We start from the raw sequence: 23,251 nt of genomic DNA on the forward strand, positions 1-23,251 counted from the left end.
GGACTTGGGGGAAAAAACCTGAATAAATCTCTAAATCTTTGCTCCCATTTCACCACCGATATATCTTCCTTTACCCATAAACACTCTCGACTGTCTCCCTAAGTGTGCTAGGGCCCAGAATGTGAACTTTGGAATCAAATAAACCTGTATTTGAATCCCGGCTCCACCTCTTCTCAGCAAAGTGAAGAGGAAAAAATAAATAAATAAAATAACCTTCCTGAATCCCAGGCTTTGGAAATTAAAGCCTGAATTGGATAGTGCAAGCAACAGCTAACATCCAGTTCATCATTCATGAACTCATTCCCTCTCGGCAAATATGGAACACCTGCTAGCTGTGATCTTCATGCTGGAGATGAGTCAAGGGGGCGGGGGAGAACACCGTGGTTCTTGTCCAAAACAGAAAATATAAAAACAGTCTGATCAGCCACAGTGTATGAAGGCCGTGAGCACCCAATGGGCAGAGCCAAAAGCAGGGAAGAGGAAGACGAAATGGAAAAAAGGGCCCAGCAATGCAGTGAGATGGCCCAGCAATGCAGTGAGATGGCCCAGCAATGCAGTGAGATGGCCCAGCAATGCAGTGAGATGGCCCAGCAATGCAGTGAGATGGCCCAGCAGGAAAAAAAAAAAAAAAAAAAAACCTTGCTTCCAAAGCCTGAAAACATGAGTTTGATTCCTGGATCCCACGACAGGAGAGAACAGACTCCTCTGACTTCCACAGGCACACCATGGTATGAGTGAACCCCTAGATCTCTCTCTCTCTCTCTCTCTCTCTCTCTCTCTCTCTCTCTCTCTCTCTTACACACACACACACACACACACACACACACACACACACACACTTTTTTAAAGGCCAATAAAGGGGGAGATGCATCATGAATTAAGGTTCAGGATATAGCTCAGTTAGTTGGTAGAGTGCTTGCCTAGCATGCATAAAGCCCCGAGTTCCATCCCCAGACAGCATGAAGTGGACATGGTGATCCATACCTAGAATCCCCAAATTGGGATGTTCAGGAAGGAGGATAAGAAATTCAAGGTCATCCATGACCTCAGTGGAAGTTCATGGCCAATCTGGGCTCCATGAGACCCTACCTCAAAACACAACCACACAGCTCAGCAAAGAGGTGTTGCATGGTCCACACGGGTCCTGGCAAAGGTGGAGAGGAGACAGGAAGTGCCTAGGGTCAGTTGTCCATGAGGAGAGTCTATGAGGAAAGAGGCCTCGTGTGACCCTCTGGTGTAGCCCTGCTCCTGGGAGATGGTGGGTTCTCCCAAGAGAGACCTCAGTGAGTGTGGGTGGGGGCAGAGGCAGCCAGGAAACACTCAAGAATGCAGCTTTGGTTAAGCTGAGTCTGAGCTGCCTGTAATATACAGATAGAGCGAGTCAGCATTTAAGGTTTGTGTGCCCAGGCTGGGCCACTTGTTCTTCGGTGGTGAGGCTAGCTCCAGGAGAGTGGAGAAAAGGAAGGTTGGAGAGGGGCTGGGGAAGGGGGAAGGAAGGGTGATGGAGCCAAAGACTTCTGGCAGCTTTTGGGTGAAGGGACCAGATGGCCCAGCTGCATGCAGAGCTTGGGGGGGGGGGGGGGGCGCGTCCAGAGCTTTAGCACTTTTATTGGAGTGTGTTCCCATGGTTCCCTGGCAGGGAAGGGGCCTCTGCTCCTTCTCTCTGCCTCTTCCCCTCCCCCAGCTTTTATGCTTAGAGATGATAGTTTAGAGAAGCTGGTGTGAAGTAGCTTGAAACTCAGCCACTCTGGGCGTCCCCCAGGGCAGAAAACAGGAAGCCAAGATTAAAGACCGATTTCCAGCAAAGTCTCCTACTTCCTGCAGGGCAGGTGCCCCTGCACAGTGCACAGCGGCTGGACTATGAGCGGAGTGCAGAGCAGAGGGGCTGGGCTGACTTCCCTCCCCGCTGTGGGAGCGACAGGCACCTGCCTGGGCTGTGACTGCCGCTGCTCCAGCTCTGTGGCATGGCCTTGACCTTGTCAGCTCTATCAGCAAGGCCCTGTGCCGCTGAGCCTCATGCACAACCTCCTGAGGATGAAGAGAGGACACAGCAGCTGGAGCTCCTTGGAGGCAGAGGGACCAAGAAGGAAGCACATGGGCTCCGGGGGGGGGGGGGGTCACTCAGGCCCCGTGTGAACCCCACCTCCCTGCTGTGGGGCCCCACGGAGTTAGAAAGGGTAGACAAATGGGCAGAGATGAGGGAACAAAGATGGCAAGGTGGCCGCAAAGCCCAGGCCGGTGCTCTGGGCCCCAAGTCTGGAGGAAAGGACAGAGACCAGGAGAAAGCACATGGCCACGGTGCCTTCTGTCATGGCAATGTCTGGGTCGGATTGGCTGATGTTCACAGGTCCTGCCACAGGAGCCAGGACCCAGAGGGCTAAGGTGGGCCTCCCTGCACATCTAAGGATTAGATTCGGTAATCTGTAGGTATGACTCCTCATTCACAAGTGGAGGGTTCTGCAGATGGGCACTGGAGGCTGCCAATTACCTCCAGCTTCTGTCCCCTGCAGGTGTAGGGACCTCTCAATTTATTTACTCCACATCACTCTCTGCCAGGCACTTTATCACTGATGATGATGATGGCTGATATTTGTTTATGTACTTAATTTACTTGTGAAGCAGAGTCTTCTGTATCCCAAATTGGCTTTGAACTCTCTCTATATTACTGGGGATGGCCTTGAACTTCTGACCCTCCTACCCCTACCTCCCAAGGGTCTGGATTACAGGTATGGATCACCATGCCCGATTTATGTTGTCTGGGGACCAAACCCAGGGCTTTGTGCATGCTAGGCAAGCACTCTGCTGATTGAGCCACATCCCAGCCCAGCAGCTTTGTTTTTTAAAGGGAATCTCCTGATGCAGTATTATTGTTATTATTATTATTATTATCATCATTTGGTTTGGTTTGGTTTTTTTTTTTTTTTTTTTGGTTTTTCGAGACAGGGTTTCTCTGTGTAGTTTTGGTGCCTGTCCTGGATCTCGCTCTGTCGACCAGGTTGGCCTCGAACTCACAGAGATCCACTTGGCTCTGCCTCCCAAGTGCTGGGATTAAAAGCGTTCGCTACCACTACCCAGCATGATGCAGTATTATTACTAGCCCCGTTTTGCAGAAAAGGAAACTGAAGAGAGGTTAATTCAGCTGGTCCTTCTGGTAGGGAGGAAGGACCCGGGGTGACGTCTTGAAGTTCTGTTTTAACAGCTTCCTAGTTAGAGGGCTGATTTCCCCCTGCCTGGCTGTGTGACCTTTCAGTTGAAGTTTCTGCAATACAGGGGATGGAACCCAGGCTCTTTTGCATGTTAGTCATGTGTTCCAGTCCTGAACCATACTCTAGGCCAACGCTGAGGCTTAAAAAATTATTACATTTATTTATTTTATCTTTTTGTGGGGAGAAGGCATTGGAGTGAATAACTTCGGAGAGTTGGTTCTCTCTTTCTACCATGTGGGTGGGTTCGGGGGATAGAATTCAAGCAATAAGGCTGGACAGCAAGCATCTTTGCCCTCCGAGCCCTCCTGGCCCAACACTGAGCCTTTCTCAGCCTCGAGGGCCTATTTCTAAGAAGGCAGTGAGATCTGCAGCCGCTCTGAGCGGACTTGGGCTGAGTGCTCTGGTTGAGTGTGGCTTAGCCCAATACTTTGGCACTCACTGGCAGTTAGATGGCTTTTTTTTTTCCTCTCACTTCTGGAACAGCTTTGTAGTCCAGCTCTCCCCCGCGGTCCGCTCGGGGATCTGTTGGCCTCGGCAGGGTGGGGCCAGAGCTTTTGTTGAACAAAAAGCCACAATAGCTGAGGAATTGAAAAAGCTTCATTCATCCACTCTCCAAATACCCGGACAGTTACTACTCTCCAAGACACTGAATGGCTGCCATTAGGCAGGGCTAGGGCGGCCCTGGTTCTCATTCCCAAAGCCATCTGCAGGTTGGTACTCACCCCTTCGTGCTGTCCTGAGGCCCCAGCTGCACGGTGTTCTTTTTATGATTGACTCACCCTACCCAGAAATCCCCAGGCTCTGCCTGCTGATTGGAAGCCTCTTAGCTGCTGCTTGGGTGGGTAGGGGGAAGGTGAGCAGAGGCCCTGGGGTGCTCCACGGAGGAAAGGCTGGCTATCTGACAGGGTGGGGGTGGGCAGGGTGCCTGAGGGGAGGGGCAGGAGCTTGCTTCAAGCCCAGCTTTTGCAAATCACATGCAAAGCCTTCAGCCCAGGAGGAGTACCTGCTAGACCCCATGTGACAACACCTGCCCTTGTCTGGCCAAGGAGGGGGTGGAGCTGTAAGGAGGGGAAACTCCACAAATGCAGGACTGTGGATGTTTTCTGGGAGTTGGAGATGAGGCCTGAAGGGACCTGGAGGGACCAGCAGGCCTGAAGGGAAAGGCCTTTTGCCATCTGCTCTTAAGCCTCTTAGGGATTCCTCCCAATAGTGGGGAACCAGTGAGGACAGGGACTGTCCTTTCTGTCTGTCTCCACAGGGCAAGTGGTGCAAAGCGTCTAGCAGCACTTATCTGTGGAATAAAAGAGTGACCAAACGCTCCTTGAGGTTTCTGGCTGTTATTCCGGCCACAAGTTTCAGGACCCCCAGTTCAGGGAGGAGTTCCATGTCTGCCTTCCATTTGTCAATCTTCTTGAACCCCTAACCCTGACTAACCTCGTGCCCTCCAGAAGCTTCCTGCTGTCACACAGATAACCTGAGACTTTCCTGCCCCCTAGGGCCATGTTTGGCTCCCGGGGCCTGTAGTCTTCAGCAGCTCTAATCTCTCATCTCTCATCTGTCACCGTAGCTCCACTCCGCCACAGGGCCAGCGAGCACTGAGGGGCACCCTCAAAGAGAAGGCAAACTCACCTGTCAGGGGCAGGGATTGCCCAGGGCTGCAGGGACAGGGGCTTCACCTGTGGCCGAGTGAAGGCCTGAAGGACAGGTGGATATCTGAATGACAAAGTACAGGCTGGTTGCTCCCCAGCTAGTATGAGAATTCGGAAAGAAGGGAAGCTACCACAGGTACTAAGGACTTGGAGATTATCCCCCCTGGCAGCTGAGGCTGAGAGGCCAGGGGCCGAATGCATCCTGTTCAGACTGCACTGGAGGCCTCCTCATCTTTGGTGCCTGTCACCTCCCCAGTGTGGCTCTGTCTGCGGCTGCTGCTTTGATGAACAGTGCATTTATTTATCCTCTGCTGAAGTTAGCAGAGGTCACTTTCTATTGCTGTTACTTAGATCCTGACCGCTACCCACTAGGCTGTCCACTCCCATGGACTGAGGCTGCAGGAGATGCGGTGATGTCTTCTATGGCAAGTGCCAGGTTCTCTTTCTCTTCCTGTTCATGGTGCTAGGGACGGAGCCTGGGCCCTCACACATCACAAGCAAGTACTTTGTTATTTAGCTACATCTCCAGTCTCTTTTGAACTTTTATGTTAATTTATTATTTTAGTGTATATGTACGGGTAATTTGCCTGCATGCATGTCTTTGCACTACCTGCATGCCTGGTGCCCTTTGGAGGCCAGAAGAGGACATCAGATCCCCTGGAATCAGAGTTATAGATGGTTGTGAGCTGCCATGTGGGTGCTGGGAATTGAACCCAGGTCCTCTAGAAGAGCAGTCAGTGTTCTTAACCATCTCTCTAGACCCTGAACTTTCATTTTGAAAGTATCTCACTAACTTTCCCAGGCTGGCTTTGAACTCACTCTGTAGCCCAGGCAGGCCTCAAACTTTTAATTCTTTTGTTTCAGACTCCTGAGTGACTGGGTCCTGATCGACACCACCAGGCTTCCCTTAAGTTTGTTGTTGTTGTTATATTGAGACAGGGTTTCTCTAGGTAGCCCTGGCTGTCCTGGAACTCTCTATGTAGACCAGGCTGGTCTTGAGCTCACAGATCTGCCTGCCTCTATCTCCCAAGTGCTGGCATCAAAGGCATGTGCCAGCTCACCCATCTCCTGCATAGATTGATTTTTTAAAAATACACGTGCCTGTAATCCAGCACCCGGGAAGCAGAAGGGGGAAGAGCAGGATTCAAAGTCGTTCTCAGCTACATATAGTAGGAGACCAGACAGGGCTACGTGAGACTGTCACAAACAACAAATGAACAAACCTAAAAGCAAAACAACCCCGTAAAAATCCAACAACTAATAAAAAATGATTGTATCAGCAGAATTAATGATAATATTACTAATGTTTGGAGATGCTCTCACTCTGTAGCCCCAGACAGCATAGAAGTTTGCCCTGGCTAGCAAACTTGAGGCAATCCTCATACCTCAGCTTCCCAAGTGATGAGATGACTCTTCAAGGGGAAATGCTAGAATCACAGCGGCGGTAGTCTACTTGAGCGCTGCCGCCGTTACTTTCCTCCTGACTTTTGTTAGATTCGGGTTTGGTCTCTGATGACGCTAGCCACTACTCGTGTCGTATATGAGAGGCAACAGCGCCCTCTGGTGTCTGAAGGCCAGACCCACAAAGGGAGGGATAAGAGAAGAGGTCTCCAAGAAGGGCAAAGTCACGTGACTCTACTACTCCAGGGTGCCAGACCAAGTGATGGGCTAGTCTGACAACACGTACCTGTTCTGGAAAGCTGGGCTGTTAGGAGCCTTGAGAGACGCTGTCGCAGACTCGACTAGCATCAAGGACTGTACTGGCCGGAGCCCCGGATAAGAGCAGCTGGCTAGATGGATAAGAGCAGCTGGAGCAGGAAGGAGGTAAAGTCACTTCCAGAAAGTTTTGCTGCACTAATCATCCTTCCACAGAATGGAGGGAACAAACATTTCCATAAACCACGCCCAAGGACTCTGTCTGGCTGTAGGATGGCATTTTTAGCGGGGTGTTTTCGAGCGGGACAGCCAGGTGAGCACACGGGTAGCAGGAGACGCTTGAGTTCCCTTCCTTGGGCTGCTCCTTTATCCTAAGGCAACCGCCATACTGGCCTCTGGCCCCTCGCACCGGCATTTGCTGATAATCCCAGATTTTTCTGAATGAGGACAGGTGAGGAGGGTATTTTGGATATATGACCTCTCATTTGATTAGTATATGGTGTTCTGCCTGCAGGCCAGAAGAGGGCGCCAGATCTCATTACAGATGGTTGTAAACCACCATGTGGTTACTAAGAATTGAACTCAGAACCTCTGGAAGAACAGCCAGTGCTCTTAACCGCTGAGCCATCTCTCCAGCCCCTCTCATTTGATTAGTATTCTTCAAGTAAGACCGTAGCATCTAGATCGTCTTCGTATGGTGAGGGTGATGTACAGAATTGCTCAACCCCTGACCTCTTTCTGCTGCCCCAGGACGGGCCTCTGATGGTAGCCGTGGAAGCCAGAGCCCCCCACGTGCTAGATTCGCTTGGCAGAGAAGGGCTATGAGCTGGAGGAGAGGGGGTGCCTGCCCACCCCGCGTCCATTTATCACACGGTAGCCATTGATGCTGGCAGCCTGCTGGAAAGTGGGCAGGAGACTGGTTCCCGTGGTCCCAGGCCATCAGGTGGGAAACAGAGAAGGGGTACGGAAAGTGGGTAGTGTGAGCATTGCAGCTCAGATGGAAAGGGATCCTGGCAGTCGGGAGCAAGGGAAGACGACAAAGTCCCTGTAAGCATAGCAGCTTACAACTCTGCTCCAGGGAAAGGTTTCCCTAAGGTAACAGCTCTGCCCAGGCAGAGGAGGGTTTCCCCGGCAAAGTTGTTACAGCTCTGCTCCGCTAGGGGAAGGTCTCCAGCGAAAGTGTTCCAGCCTTGCCCCTCCACCCAGGCTCTGCTTCCCCGAAAGGTCATCACCCAAACCTCATTCAAGAGATTTATTGGGAGAGAAGAATCCAGGAGGCGACTGTCTCTGCCAGGATGGAAAAAGGCAGCCGCAAACTGAACAGGTTCAGGGCTTATTCAGGGCTTCTTAGGGGCGCAGTTTTTTTTCCCAGGGAGAAGATTTTCAGAGTGGGAATCGGTTGGATTTCAAGTCCCTTGAGCTTGGAGAAGCTCAGATTGGCTAGATTTTGTGCTCAGGGATTGGTTGGTTTTAAGCTCAGTTGGTCAGGGGCAGATTTGGCTCTGGTTTCCGGGCCAAAAGTGTGTTTCTTTCACTGGCCCTTTTTAGCCTTTCCAAATGCTAAAATCCTAATCAATTTAGCTTTTGTAGGTATAGCTTCTTTCCGAGGACTTTGTTCACAGTGTCAACGCTGAAAATGACCGGAAGTGTCAAGACTTCCCACTCTGCACCTCTAGATCTACCTTCTCATGAGCAAAAGCAGTACATTTAAGGATTCGGTGGGAGCGACAGCGCGAGGACCAGCATGGGGCAGGTACCTGCACAAGGAATTTGGCTGACGTTCAAGTGGAATTAGAGGCAGATGGACTCCAGGTATCTTCAAGATTTTGGAATTTAACTCCCCCAAATACGCTATGTCTGAAAGGATTTGCGAGAGTGTGTGTGTGTGTGTGTGTGTGTGTGTGTGTGTATGTGTGTGTCCTTGCAGAACTGGCCACTCCTGTTTCTGTGCCTCTGCACACCTGTAATTCTCGTTTGCTCACCTGTCATTGTAGGTAAGCGAGCAGCACAAGTATCCTAAGTCAAGAATGGATGCGCATCAGTGTTTCCAGCAGCCCCAGCACCCAAAAGATGATGGGCCAGGTGTTGGGGTACACGTCTATAGTCTCAGCCCTTGACAGACTGGGGCAGAGGGATCAACAGTTTGAGGTCAGCCTTGCTACATACAGCATAACCTTGTCTCAGTAAAGCGACCAAGTGGGGCGTGGTGGTGTACACCTTTTATCGCAGAATGCTGGAGGCAGAGGCAGGAGAATCTCTGTGAGTTTGAGGTCTGCATGGACAGCCAGGACTACACAGAGAGATCCAGTTCAAAGAGAGAAAGAGAGAAACCAACTAAACAAACAAAAACAGTGTGGGGCTGGGAAGATGGCTTCGGTGGGTTAGAGTGATTGCTGAGCAAGTGTGAGGATGTGAGTTCAGATCCCAGCCCTGGGATCCCAGTACTCCTATAAAAGGATGGGAGCTGGAGACAAGAGAATCCTTGGAAGCTCATGGGCCACTAGCCTGGCTTATGTGATACAGAGAAAACAATAAAGAGACTCTGACTCGAACAAGATGGAAGGCCAGGCCTGCCGCTCCGGGCTGTTTCTGAGCTCTGCATATGCATCTTGCGCCCACAGAACCACCAGTGGCTCAACCTTGAAGGTAGATAGACAAGGAACAACTTCCCCCTCCCCCTCCTCCTTATTCTCAGTCTTTTTTATTTAAAAAATATTTAATAATTTTATTTTATGTGTATGAGCATTTTGCTTGCTTCCGTATCTATTGTGTGTATGTGTAGTACCTGTGGAGGCCAGAAGAGGGCATCAGATCCGCTGGAACTGGAGTTGAGACATTTATGAACCACCTTGTGGTTGCTGGGAATCGAACTCATGTCCTCTGGAAGAGCAGCCATTCATTGCTCTTAACCACTGAGCCATCTCTCCAGCCTCTTATTCTCATTCTTAGTATTGTTATTCTTGTTCTTCCTCTTTAGCTTTTTTTTTTTCGAGACAGGGTTTCTCTGTGTAGCTTTGTGCCTTTCCTGGATCTCGCTCTGCAGACCAGGCTGGCCTCGAACTCACAGAGATCCGCCTGGCTCTGCCTCCCGAGTGCTGGGATTAAAGGCGTGCGCCGCCGCCGCCGCCGCCGCCGCCGCCGCCGCCGCCGCCCGGCTCTTTAGCTTTTTAACCCTTCTTCCCACTGGCTTTTTTCTTGGTCCTTGTGAAATGTTGATACGTAGGGGTTTTTCCTGGTTGTGTTGGGGGTTGGAGGAGAGGGGATATGATTAGGGCTTGGAGGAGGGGAAGATGCATTCAGGACATCCCAGTCAGCAGTTAGAAGGGCCCTGAGGACTGTGGTCCCCCAAGTTCCTGGGGCTGACGGTGGTTTGTGTCTTACTAAGTTACGCAGTTAGCTGGTTCTAAGCTTCACCATGCATCCTCAGCATCAAGCCTAGGCCAGCCTGAAACTTACTATGTGGTCCAACCTGGTTTCTAGCTCAGAAACCTAAGTCCTCCTGACTCAGTCTCGAAAATGTTAGGATGTCAGGTGCATGTCATCACACCTGGCTGGACAAAGAATTTCTGTTTCAAGGGGGTCTACAAAAAAACAGGCCAAGAAATGATGCTGAGAAGGGTAGGGTGCATGTTATGGCCACTATTAATAGTTTCTCCAGAATTTACAGGGTGGGGAAAGACTTGAGATTTACCTTGAAATTGCATTTGCAACACAAACCGTTTTCCACCTGATTGCCTACTTCGGGTGGAATCAGTGGGTCTGTGGGTAGAGGTCAACCAGGATGCGAAGCAGTTTTCTCAAATGACCACAAGGTGGCGGCGCAGACTACCCTCTCAGTGCTACAGCCCAGCGCAGTGGAAGCTAAGGGCAGATCCTGGCCTGAGAATTGAGGACCAGGCAGGAAAGGAGGATAAAACCAGCAGTTTAGCTGGGTGTGGTAGTGCACATCTTTAATCCTAGTGCTTGGGAGGCAGAGGCAGGCAGGTCTCTATGAGTTCCAGGCCAACCTGCTCTATATATTGAGTTCCAGGCCACCCAGAGCTACAATAGTGAGACCCTGCCTCCAAAAACAAAAGGAAAACCAGCAGCTAGGGAAGAGTGGAGATGGAGGAATTTTCTTCTCCCTACAGATCACAATCCTGATTCTATTTGCTTATTTATAGACAGGGTATCACATGTAGTCCATGGCTGGCCTAGAATTCAGACTGACTCACAACCCCTGCCTCAGAGCTGAGTGCTGGAATGAAGATGTGAGCCCTCATGTCCAGATGATCCTCTCTCTCTCTCTCTCTCTCTCTCTCTCTCTCTCTCTCTCTCTCTCTCTCTCCTCTGTGTAGCCCTGGCTGTACTAGAACTAGCTCTGTAGCCCAGGCTGGCCTCAAGGAACTCAGAGATCCGCCTGCCTCTGCCCCCCAAGTGCTGGGATTAAAGGTGTGCACCACCACCACCTGGAGCCCAGATGATTCTTGTTTTTGCCCAGATGATTCTTGTTTTTGCTTGCTTGTGTGTGTGTGATTTTTTTTTTTCCGAGACAGGGTTTCTCTGTGTAGCTTTGCGCCTTTCCTGGAACTCGCTTTGGAGACCAGGCTGGCCTCGAACTCACAGAGATCCGCCTGGCTCTGCCTCCCGAGTGCTGGGATTAAAGGCGTGCGCCACCACCGCCCGGCGCTTGTGTGTTTTTTGAGACAAAGTCTTGCTGTGTAGCCCCAGGCTATCCTGGAGCTCTCAGTGATTCTTCCTGACTGCAGGTATGTCCATCTACTACATGTCTAGCATGTGCATGCCTGATGTGCAAGGAGGCCTGCCAGATGAGGGTCAATCCTCTGGAACTGGAGTTTTAGATGATCCTGACCCACCATGGTGGGTGCTGGGTTGAACTTGAGTGGCCTAGAAGAGCTCTTATCTCTGAGCTGTCTTTCCAGTCCCTTTTCAACTTCTTTTTTGTTATTTTGTTTGTTTTGGTTTGTTTTTTCAAGACAGGGTTTCTCTGTGTAGCCCTGGCTGTCCTGGAACTTGCTTTGTAAACTAGGCTGCCCTTGAACCCAGAGATCGCTTGCCCAGCATGTGCCACCCCTTTCTGGCTCTGTTTCCACTTATAGAAAAAGTGTTGAATTTGAAGGCTACAGTTCCAGCTTGACACTTTGAGGCAGGTCCCCCTTTTGGGGCAGAGATAACTTGAGACAGGGCACTGGGAGGCAGGGAGCCTGGCTCAGTGGGCTATTGTTTGCCTAACACAGGAGAGACTCTGGATTCATCTCCTAGAACTGAGAAAGGAATCTCCATCCCATGCTCAAGAGGCAGAGGCAGGCGGATCTCTGTGAATTTGAGGCCAGGCTGGTCTACAAAGTGAGTTTCAGGACAGCCAGGGCTACATAATAGAGAGACCCTGTCTTAAAAACAAACAAACAGGGGCTGGAGAGATGGCTCAGAGGTTAAGAACACTGGCTGCTCTTCCAGAGATCCTGAGTTCAATTCCCAGCAACCACATGGTGGCTCACAACCATCTGTAATGAGATCTGGTGCCCTCTTCTGGCCTGCAGACATACATGCAGGCAGAACACTGCATACCTAATAAATAAATAAATCTAAAAAAACAAACAAACAAACAAACAAACAAACACGCTACGTCCCATAGACATCTATAGCCTTCCATAGAGAGGGAGAAAGACACTTTCCCCCCATCTTTCTTCTCTGCATACATTAGCATATACTTGTTCTTAAATGACTAAATGGGATGTAGCTCAGTTGGCACCTAGCATGCCCAAAGCCCTGGCTTCCATCCCCAGCACTGCACACCACACCTGTGCTTGCAGCAATCAAAGGCATAAGCAGGAAGATGGGAAGTTCAAGGTCATCCTAGGCTATTGTGATGTTTTGAACAAAAATGGCCTCCATAGGCTCATACGTTTGAATGGTCCCAGATTGGCAGAACTGTTTGAGAAGGATTGGGTGGTGTGGCCTTGTTGGAGGAGGTGTGTCATTGGGGGTGGGCTTTGATGTTTCAAAAGACTCACAACCATTCCCAGCATGCCTCTCTGCCTCCTGCTTGTAGATCAGGACATGAGCTCTCAGCTGTGGCTTTGGTGTCATGCTTGCTGTCTGTCATGCTCCAGCCCTAAATAAACTGCCCTTGTGACTTGCATCAGTTGTGGTGTTTTATCCCAGCAACAGTAAAGAAACTAACCCTGGTATATACTGAGTCCCAGGCCTGTCTTTTGAGAGAAACTTTCTCAAGAGAAATAAAATGAAAATATAAATGGGAAGCCAAGTAAAGTGATACCTGACTCTGTCACAAAAGCCGACAAGCGAACAAGCAACCTGCCACGGAGGCCAGTGAGATGGCTGGGGAGGGAAAGGTGCTGCAGCCAAACCAGAACCACATCGCAGAAGGAGAGAGCAGACTTCTACAAGTCCTCTGACCTCCACACATGTGCACGTGTACACAAGTAAAATAAATGTGAGAAGCAAAAACATAAAACCACCAGGGAAGCCGAGGCAAGAGAATCCTGAGTTCCATGTCTGGGATATACAGTAAAACTGTGTGTGTGTGTGTGTGTGTGTGTGTGTGTGTGTGTGTGTGTGTGTGTACACATACATATATAACCAAACAATCACAAAAAATCATAAATGGATGGGGCATAGTGGTGAACACCTGTAAGCCTAGGAGTCTGAGGCAGGGGTATTGAGAATTCTAGGTTAGCCTACGGTACATTGGTGAGATTCTGGTCTCAAAAACAAAGGGGCAGGAGAGATGGCTCAGTGTTTAAGAGAAGTTGTTGCTCTTGCAGAGGACCTGGGTTTGATTCCTGGCACCCACAAGGTGGTTCACAACCATCTGTAACCTCCAGTTCAGGGGATCCAATGCCCTCTTCTGGTCTCCACAGGCACTGAGCACACATGGAGCACAGACCTACATGGAGGCAAAACACCCATACACTTAAAATAAAATGAAAAAGAAAATCATAAATGCCAACAAGGCCATATGTGTTGGTTTGGAAAAATCTTCACACCGTGGTATTATTTTATGTACTCTATCAATTTTTAGTCATTTTAACTATTGCTGGATTTAGTGGAATACTGAGCCAACCTAAATATCACAGAGAGAATTTCCAAACGTAAATTGTTATTGGTACTATTGTTTAGTTTTAGGGTTTGTAAAAGAAGACTTGTTCGTTTTGATTTTATGTGTATGGATGTTTGGTCTGCATGTCTGTCTGTGCACTGTATGTATACAGGGCTTGCTGAGGTCAGAAAGAGGGCATTGGATCCTTTGGAACTGGAGTTACAGATTCCAGCTGTGAGCCACCGTGTGGATGCGGGGAATTGAACCCGGGTTCTGTGGAAGAACAGTCAGAGTTCACAACTGATGAGCCATCTCGGCGCTCTTCTTATGTTTGTTTGCTTTCTTTTGAGGCAGTTTCTCACTGTGTGGCCCTGGCTTGGCCTGGACCTTGCCCTCTAGACCAAGCTGGCATCGAATTCGCAGGGATTCACTTGCCTCTGCCTGCCGAGTGCTGAGATCAAAGGTGTGCGCCACCACTTCTGGCTGGTGTAGTTTTGTTTTGTTGTCTTGTTTCAAACAGCCTCTCATAGGCTCTTGATCCTCCCACTTCTACCTTCCAAGTCCTGGGATGACAGATTTGCTCCCACAGGTCCACCTTTCCGTATGTTTACTGGATGGCGCTGGCACAGCGATACCTGTGTCATAGCAAGGCGCGTGTCTGCGAAGAGACTGGGGCAAGGAGCAGGTGGTAAAGGTAAAATGAGGAGACCTTCGTAAGCTATGGTGACGCAATGATCCTTGGCCACAGAACCAACAGCAAGCGCAGCATCCGTCCAAGGTTGAACGGACAACGATGGGCAGATGTTCTCTGTGTGAGACTGCTAGAGTCTGCAGGATGGTCTTGTCAATAGTTTTTCTTAATCATTTGGGAAATGTTTCTTTCTTGATTTCACGTTAGTATCTTGTAATGCTCGTCAAAAACGATTCCACTTTCTTTCATGCATTCATTTTTTTTTCCTTTTTCTTTTTCTTTTCTCACATAACCTAGGCTGGACTTGAACTTCTGATCCTCCTGCCTCCACCTCCCAACTGCTGGGATTATAGGTGTGTACCACCATGGCAAGACTATGCTGATGCTGCAGGGAATCAAACTCAGGGCCTCGAGCGTGCTGGGCAAGTACTCTACAACTGAGCCACATCCCCAGCCCTCCATTGTGGATTTTGACAACTGCCACACAAGTCCTTGAACAGGCCTGGTGGCACTCACCTGTAATCCTCTCATTCAGGCTTCTGTCAAACTGCAGGGCTCAAGTGATCCTGTCACCTCACCCTCTCAAATAGCTAGAGCTGTTAGAGCACAACCCTGGCCCGTCATGTCTTAATCACATTAAAAAAAAAGTATTAATTTGTATTTTATGGACATTGGTATTTTGCTTGCATGTGTGTCTGTGTGAGCATGTCAGATCCCCTGGAACTGGAGTTAGGGACAGTTATGAGTCACCGCCATGTGAGTGCTGGGAATTGAACCTGGGTCCTCTGGAAGTGCAGCCAGTGCTCTTAAACCTCTGAGCCCAGTGCTCTTAAATCTCTCCAGGCTCCCCCCTCCCCCTTTTTAAAGACAGGGTCTCATGTAGCTCAGGTTGGTCTAAAAGCCTTGCCATGTAGCTAAGCATGACTTTGAACTCTGGGTCCTGCTGCTTTGCTTCCTGTGTGCTGGGATTATAGTGTGTGCCACCACCCACGTGCTTGGTTTTCAATACTCTGACCAACAGTCTATTATTGAACATTTCAACCATGCCAATCTGATTGGTAAAAACCATGCTTTTTTTTGCTTTGTTTTTTGAGACAGGGTTTCTCTGTGTAATAGTTCTGGCTGTCCTGTAACTCACTCTGTAGAACAGGCTGGCCTCGAACTTACAGAGATCCGCCTGCCTCTGCCTCCCAAGTGCTGGCATGAAAGATGTGCGTCACCACTGCCTGGCTCATGCATTGTTTTTATCAGAGTCTCTTGCTTTCCTTTTAAAGTTATAGCTTTTGGCCAAGTGTGGTGATGCACTACATTGCCTGTAATACCAGCAGTCGGGATGATGAGGAGGAGGGTGGCTTTGAGTTCCATGCTAGCCTGGTCTACCTAGTGAGTTTCTGTCCAGAGAAAATCAAAATAAACAAATAAGTGAGCAAGTACATGAATGGATGAATAATAACATTTTGATATATATGTATATTTTAAGGTTAGGCATGGTGGTTCATGCATGTCATCCCAACACACAGGAGGTCAAGATGGGATGTCATGAATTTCATGACAGCCTGGGCCACCCTGTCTTAACACCCACCCCAAAATTTAAGAATAAAATTATACTTTTTTTCTTTTTAAGCCAACTATACTGTGTATTTCTTTAATCCTAGCCCTGGGGAGACTAGACAGGAGGAATGCTGTGACTTGGAGGCCAGCCTGGTCTATAGAGCAAGTTCTAAGATAGCCAGGGCTATGGAGAAAAACAGTGGAGAGAGAGAGAGAGAGAGAGAGAGAGAGAGAGAGAAAAGAGGAGAGAGATGGCACTCTCCCCTAATCCCAGCATTTGGGAGATGGAGGCAAGAAGATCAGGAATTCAAAGTCAACCTCATCTACATAATAAGTTCCAGGCCAGCCTGGACCACATGACTGAGAAACAAAACAAAAATAATGCGCCTTTGAATGCAGTTGGTAAAGGTGCTTGCTGCAAAGCCTGAAGGCCTGACTTCTGTTCCTGGGATCCACATGGTAGGAGAAAACTGACCTGTACAAGATGTCCTCTGACCTCTGCATACATGTTATGACCTACCCCTTGCCCATCATACACACATGATCATAATAATTTTTTAAAAATCTGGGTGGTGGAAACACTGTCCAGCCTAGGTGAGGTCACAGGCTTAACCCCCAGAAGGAAAGGAAAGAAAGAAAGAAAGAAAGAAAGAAAGAAAGAAAGAAAGAAAGAAAGAAAGAAAGAAAGAAAGAAAAGAAAGAAAGGGAAAGGAAAGGAAAGAAAAAAGCTCCTACTTCCTGGAGCCATTGGACAGAGTTCTAGCATGGCCAAGTGGGAGTTGGACTTGCATATCCCACACTAGTCTGGATTGGGTGTGTGTGTGCACAAGGCCTGCGTTGTGCAGGGTCTACTCTCTGTGGGCACACGGGCAAGTGTGGCCAGGTGTACGTCTGTGGGTGAGTGCACCAGGCGTGCATTCAAGTAGGTCGGCATGCCAGCCAGGTGTGTGTGTGCACAAGGCCTGCGTTGTGCAGGGTCTACTCTCTGTGGGCACACTGGCAAGTGTGGCCAGGTGTACGTCTGTGGGTGAGTGCACCAGGCGTGCATTCAAGTAGGTCAGCATGCCAGCCAGGTGTGTGTGTTGGAGGCTGGGCATGTGTTTGTAGGTGTGCCTGCCATCCTTGGGCCCTAGAAGCCTCCAGCTGGAGTGGTGAGAACTCAGCGGGGGTGACTGTGGGAGACAACTAGCCCAGACCTGGGGAGCCTTGGGAAGCATTCTTTGCTTCTTCTGCTCCCTGGCAACGGTCACACTTGAGGCTGCGGAGATTTGGAACCGGTGACACTAAGTCCATGCACAGAGGAGTAGAGTTCCTGCCCAGGGACTTGGGGGTGACAGGGAGGGACTGTCTACACAGGCAAGAACTAGTTAGACTTCAGCATCGCCCTACATGCTACGGGCCTTTGTTCATGTGGCCCAGATCAGCAGGGCCTAGGGCAGGGACAGTTTCAGCCAGTCTCCAAGCCCCTGCCGTGTCTTTTATGTGGAGAACCGGAGTCCTGATCAGCAGCCTGCCTGGTGGGGTCCCTCTGAGCTCTCAGCGGGATATGGACCAGCAGAATAGGAGAGCTGTTCTCCCTCCCTGACCTGTTTGTAAGGGCTCCCAGTCTGAGAGTAGAGATGCTTGGAGAGCTGGGGATGTAGGGAAAGGGCTGGTGCTACTCCACATATGAGAGGGTGAGCTGAGTGCTGGAAGTATTCAAGTGTCCTCACTGCCAGACCTCAGCCCTGTACTCTCTGAGGCATTTAGGGGGCTGTTACTTCATCCCTATGGAAGGGCAGGCACTTTGGCTTCTCCATGCTGACTCTTCTCTCGTCTCTCCTGGCTCATCTTCTAGGCTCCAGTGGCCTTCAGATTTGACTTCCTTTCCTAGTTCATTCTTTCTGTTGGTCAGTGCTCAGCACTCATGGAGACTGCTCTGGGCCAGGACACACAAGGGACATAAAGACAAATGAGAGCAGGGCTCTGGACTCCTGGGAGGCACCTAACCCAGCTGCAGACAGGGGGTCAGGGCTGCCTAGTTAGGATGCCCTTCTCTGAAGGAAGGTGTGGGGAAAGCCAGTCCAGGTGATATTGACAAGGGCAAGAAGCCTGGAACAGAGAGAGGGTCCTGCAACTCCCACAGGGCTGGCGACAAGGGGGCGGTGGCCTCTCCCACTGGGAGATGAGTTTCCTTCCCAAAGCTCCTTCTCACGCGATGGGCCGGAAGGGGTTGTGGGCCTATTGTTCCCTGTCACGCTATCACCCTCCCCAGCCCTCCCCAGCTTTTGGGTGGGTAGGAGTGGGAGGAAGTGAGCTGAGCCTGGGCCCTGGCAAGACCCCAGGGAAGAGGGTACAAGTTCTGGGGATACTGGCTCACATGTGTGCCAGAGGTGAACACAGCTGCTCATGGTAAGCCTGTGGCATTGTCCTACACTGAGAACACCTCTCCCAGCATTTCTGCTCTGTGTGTGTGTGTGTGTGTGTGTGTGTGTGTGTGTGTGTGTGTGTGCGCGTGTGTGTGTCTACTCACCTGAGGCCTGACACCTTATCCATACTATCTCATTAAGCCTCTTACTAACCCTGTGAGGTAGGCTTATTATCCTCAGTTGCGAGATGAGAAAATCCAGATTCAGGTTGTGCAACAGGCTAGTGAATTAGAGCCAGCCACCTGCTTATCACTTTCCACTTCCCAATCCCTGCTGAGGTGGGACGCGGCTTTAACTGCGGGCCCAGGACAGAAGGGCAGAGATGAAGGAAGGGAGGGGCATGAAAAAGCAAACAAATGTCACCTTACTGTCCTTCTGAAGCCACAGGCAGGCAGGTGGCCTCAGCCCAAGACCAGAGGCTGCCTTCCTCCTCAGAATGAGCTGCACCAGGTGTGTTCCCTGCCTAGAAATGTCCCTACTACATAACCTGAGAGAGGCCAGACCAGAAGGACCCTGTAAACACTGTGTCCTGGTAGAGGGATAATCAGAAAGCAGGGCCTTAGGTGACTAGCTGAGGTGGGTGGTTCTCTGGGAGTTGGGGAGCTCTTAATAAAGTGGAGGGCTGACTCAGGGGTTGACTCTTTGAACTCTATAAACCATGGCCTGGGAGAAGCAATGTCTGGATTCCTCAGTGCAGATGGCGTGCTCACATTGTTTACAGAAGTCCACCTCATCCAAAGATTCCTTTGCCAACTGGAAAATCCTTCCTTGGGGAGTGAATTGCCTTAGAATGAAATTTACCTGGCAGATCTAGGTGAGAGGAAACTTAGTGATTGGGTTCATACTAAGGGTATCCTGGGAAAGAAATGACCTTGAAGATAAAATGGCCAGGAAGGATCATGTGGTCCACTGCCAGGGCTCCTTCCAAAAGGGCATGCTTCTGTGGACTCAAGGCAGTGAGGTTGGTCTGTGGAGCTGTCAGCAGACCCTATCTTGGGGTCTTTTTGTTTGTTTGTTTGTTTGTTTGTTTGTTTTTCAAAATAGGGTTTCTCTGTGTAGCTTTGGAGCCTGTCCTGGAACTCACTCTGTAGCCCAGGCTGGCCTCGAACTCACAGAGATCCGCCTGGCTCTGCCTCCCAAGTGCTGGGATTAAAGGTGTGCGCCACCACTGCCTGGCTATCTTGGGGTCTTTAGGTCTGGCTGAGAACTAGAGTGAGCTTGCTTTTCACTGCTAATAGAAAAACCAGAAAGGCGACCACTGGCCGCCCTTGTGCTCCTCTGCTAGTTCTCTTCCGTGACACTATTTCCCATGGGCCCATTGTATTGGGTTCACCTCCCAATAGTCTGGATATTGTGACTAACCCCTACTTTGTTCCATCACTGAATTACAATTCCCAATACTGGGGTAGGGTGGGAGGTGGTGGAGGCTAGCCTAAGCAATCTCCAGGAAAGACCTGATTGATGGGAGTTGCTTCAGATAAATCTAGCTGGAGATCTGAGCTGTACAGAATGTGGGTCCAGAGAAGTCCCTCATCCTCCACGGGGAGACAGAGGCAGGATCCCCTCAGGGCCTTTTCTACCATTTCTTCTTTGTCCAAATCGTCCATCCCTGGTGTACCATACCTCGGTGTTTTCCCACCTCCTGGAGTGAGAACAGCCTAAGATGATGTATGCCCAGGGGCTGCCCAGGACAGACCAAGACAGAACTGGCTCCATCTGCCTCTTACTGGCTTTCAGAGACAGGAGTGGCGAGTGAAGGAGCAAAGTCTCTATGTCCAGTTCTCCCTACCTTGGCTCTGGCCAGAGTGGAGCCCTAGGCCACCTGGTTAAAGATTGGCCAGGTATGCGTGAGAAGCTCAGGCCAACTCCAGTCCACGTGAGGTCAGATTGGTCCCTGACCATTAGATGACAATCAACAGATCTGTCCTGAAACTTCACAGGAAGCTGAGACCTGCTGAACTTGGATTGAAGAAGTATGGAGATATCTGCCTGGTGTCTCTTGAGGCTTTATAAGTGCCACTGTGGTACCCCAGCGTATCAGTCAGTGCTCTCCAGAGGAATAGTGCTGGACTTAATAGATACCACGAAATACGGTGACTTATACAATAAGGCCTAAGCTCCTAGCAGGAAGCTAAGGTGGAGCTGGGCGGTGGTGATGCACATCTTTAATGCCAGCACTTGGGAGGTAGAGACAGGAGGATCTCTGTGAGTTCAAGGCCAGCCTGGTCTACAGAGTGAGACCCTGTCTCAAAACCAACCAGCCAACCCCACAAAGCCAAAAACCAAACAAACGAAAGAAAGGGTGTTGAGCAGGAAAAGCAGTGGCTTCTTTTGTCTGATGTGCCTTTCTCTTCTTTTGCATGCTTTCCCGTTTTTATTTGTTTTTATTTTGTGGTGGGTGTTTTGCCTGAATGCATGTTTGTGCACCACATGTTTGCTTGGTGCTCCCAGAAGCCAGAGGATCTCTTGGAACTGGAGTTACGAACAGTTGTGAGCCACCGTGTGGATGCTGGGAAGCAAGCCTGGGTCCTACGGAGGAGCGGCCAGTGCTCTTTTTTTTTTTTTTTCTTTATAAATATTTTTTAAAGGTTTATTTATTATGTATACAGTGTTCTGCCTGCATGCCAGAAGAGGGCACCAGATCTCATTACAGATGGTTGGGAGCCACCATGTGGTTGCTGGGAATTGAACTCAGGACCTCTGGAAGAACAGCCAGTGCTCTTAACCACTGAGCCATCTCTCCAGCCCCCACCCCCAGACCTCTTTATGTCTAGGCTGCTGATGGAGGGTGCTGCCTATCCACTCTGGGGGCCATCCAGAGATGTGTTTCTTAGTTGACTCCAGATCCAATCAAGTTAACAATCAAGATTAACCACCAATATGTGCCCACTTGCACAACCGTGGTGTAACTATTATGGCCCAACCACTTTTTCTGATGGAATTTGAGGCCTGCTGTCAATAGTTTGTAGCTGGCAAGCTCATAGTCTCTGATGGGATCGATACTACTGCTGAATGGTTGTGTTGTCAAACTGCCTTCTAAATTCTTTTCTGTCCACAGATTAGTGCTATCCCCACTTTGATGAGAGAAGCTCCTCTTACAGGGCGCAGCAGTTCCTGCAGAGACTTCTAACTGGTCAAAGAGCTGAGAATAAGTGACTGTCAAGAGCTCAGCCCCAAATGTATCATTTGCTGTAAGGTTGAATACATGCACGTTGATCCATCCGTGTCAGCCCTTTGAAGGCTGGGAGAAGAGGAGGCAAGTCAGTGAGAGCGGAGGAAGTGGTAGGGAGCTGTGAAATGTTTTCCAGGTGTAACATGACCATTGAACCCATGACCTCACAGCAGCAGTGATTACCCAACAAGACCAGGCCAGTCAATGTTCAGTCACACATGGGAGAGGGGATCACGAGGCGCCAGCCTTTTCTGATATTGACAGGTAATGGCTCCTGGAGGAGGCAGAGGTATTTTCTCCAGTGGTGTAGCCACTTGTAAGTTTTCCAGACTTCTGTAAACAACCCCTCACCCATGCTCTTGTAAGAAACACTAGTCAAACTCATTGGGGCAGAGAGAGGGAGAGAGACAGAGAGACAGAGACAGAGAGAGACAGAGATACAGACAGAGAACAAAACAAAAACCAATGAAATCAGAAGGAAGACTGGTGGGAAAGAGGAAGGGAGTCAGTTGGAGTGGAGGGTGACAGGAGAGGATAATGGGGGTGAGTGTGCTCAAACACATAAAACACACCTATGACAAAGTCATGATTAAAACCTGTTGTCATGTATAACTAATACATATTCTAAAAAGTTTAACTATCATGACCAAGGAGTCTTCCACTGGACTGAAGGCTCTGGAGGGAAGTCTATGCCCCTTCAGATTGGAACCATGTCTCTTCTCTTGACAAGGAGTCCCAGAACAAGGCCACTACTCCTAGCACCCCAAAGGCTGGGCTTCTTCTCCTTAGTGGCCTGTCTCTGAGCAGGGGGATTTCCTCCTCAATGTGGAGCTCTGTCTCCCTTTTCCAGTTTGAGATGGCCAGGGCTGGGTTATGGTCTGATCAGTTTGGAATCCTGGGGCATCACGGTCTCTGTCTTTAGACTGAGATTACTCAGGATGTGCCCTTCTTATTCTAAGAGATGAGCTGGGTCTCCTCCTGTCTGGAACTTCTTGAGGAGTTTGCCTTGGGTTTGAAGATAATAGGCAGGTCATAGACAGGTGGAACTCCAGAAAGGGGCTCCCTTCCTCCAGAGTTTATCACAGGTTGGCCCTGCCTTCACCTCCTAAACATTATTATTATTACTTTCTTTTCAAGAAGATCTATCTTATTTTTAAATTGTGTGTAGTTGTGCATGTGTATCTGTGTCCGTGTCCGTGTGTGTGTGTGTGTGTGTGTGCGTGTGTGTTCACAGAGGTCAAGGTGTCTGGGCTCTGGAGATGGAGTTTCAGGCAGTTGTGAGCCTCCTGATGTGCACGCTGGAAAATTAAACTACAGGGGAGCAGACCTGCTCTAAACCTCTGAACCATCTCTCTGGAACTTTGTATGGACTTGACCAAGAGCTAAGGAGCATATTACATGAAGAGGGGAGACTGTGGGTCAAAGCACCCATCACTTTCTCGGCTGTCACAGTCTTTTCACTTCCTCTTCCCTAAGCCTTCAAAAGGTCATACAGATGTTCCATTTAGGGCTGAGCATTTAATAGTCACTTATTCTCAGCACTTTGACCAGTTGTTAGGAGCTTCAACATTATTTTTTTAAATACATAATTGCCAATATTATTTTTTTTGAAAGCCACAGACAACCATGATATGGCTCTTTAGATTGTTGGGTGATAACCATTGGACATACCTCTTTGGAAATAAGTCTGTCTCATTCTTATTTCAGCTTGGAAAATTACAACTTGTAGGACATATTTAGTTGGAACTTTATGAGTCATCAAGAAAGCAGAAATGAACTGAAAGAGCAAGAGTGCAGATGGAGCCTGATGTGGTGGTGCACGCCTTCAATCCCAGCACTCAGGAGGCAGAGGCAG

The sequence above is a fragment of the Peromyscus californicus genome, unplaced genomic scaffold (assembly GCF_007827085.1).
Source record: "Peromyscus californicus insignis strain IS unplaced genomic scaffold, ASM782708v3 Scaffold_11__1_contigs__length_118956290, whole genome shotgun sequence".
Lineage (NCBI taxonomy): Eukaryota > Metazoa > Chordata > Mammalia > Rodentia > Cricetidae > Peromyscus > Peromyscus californicus.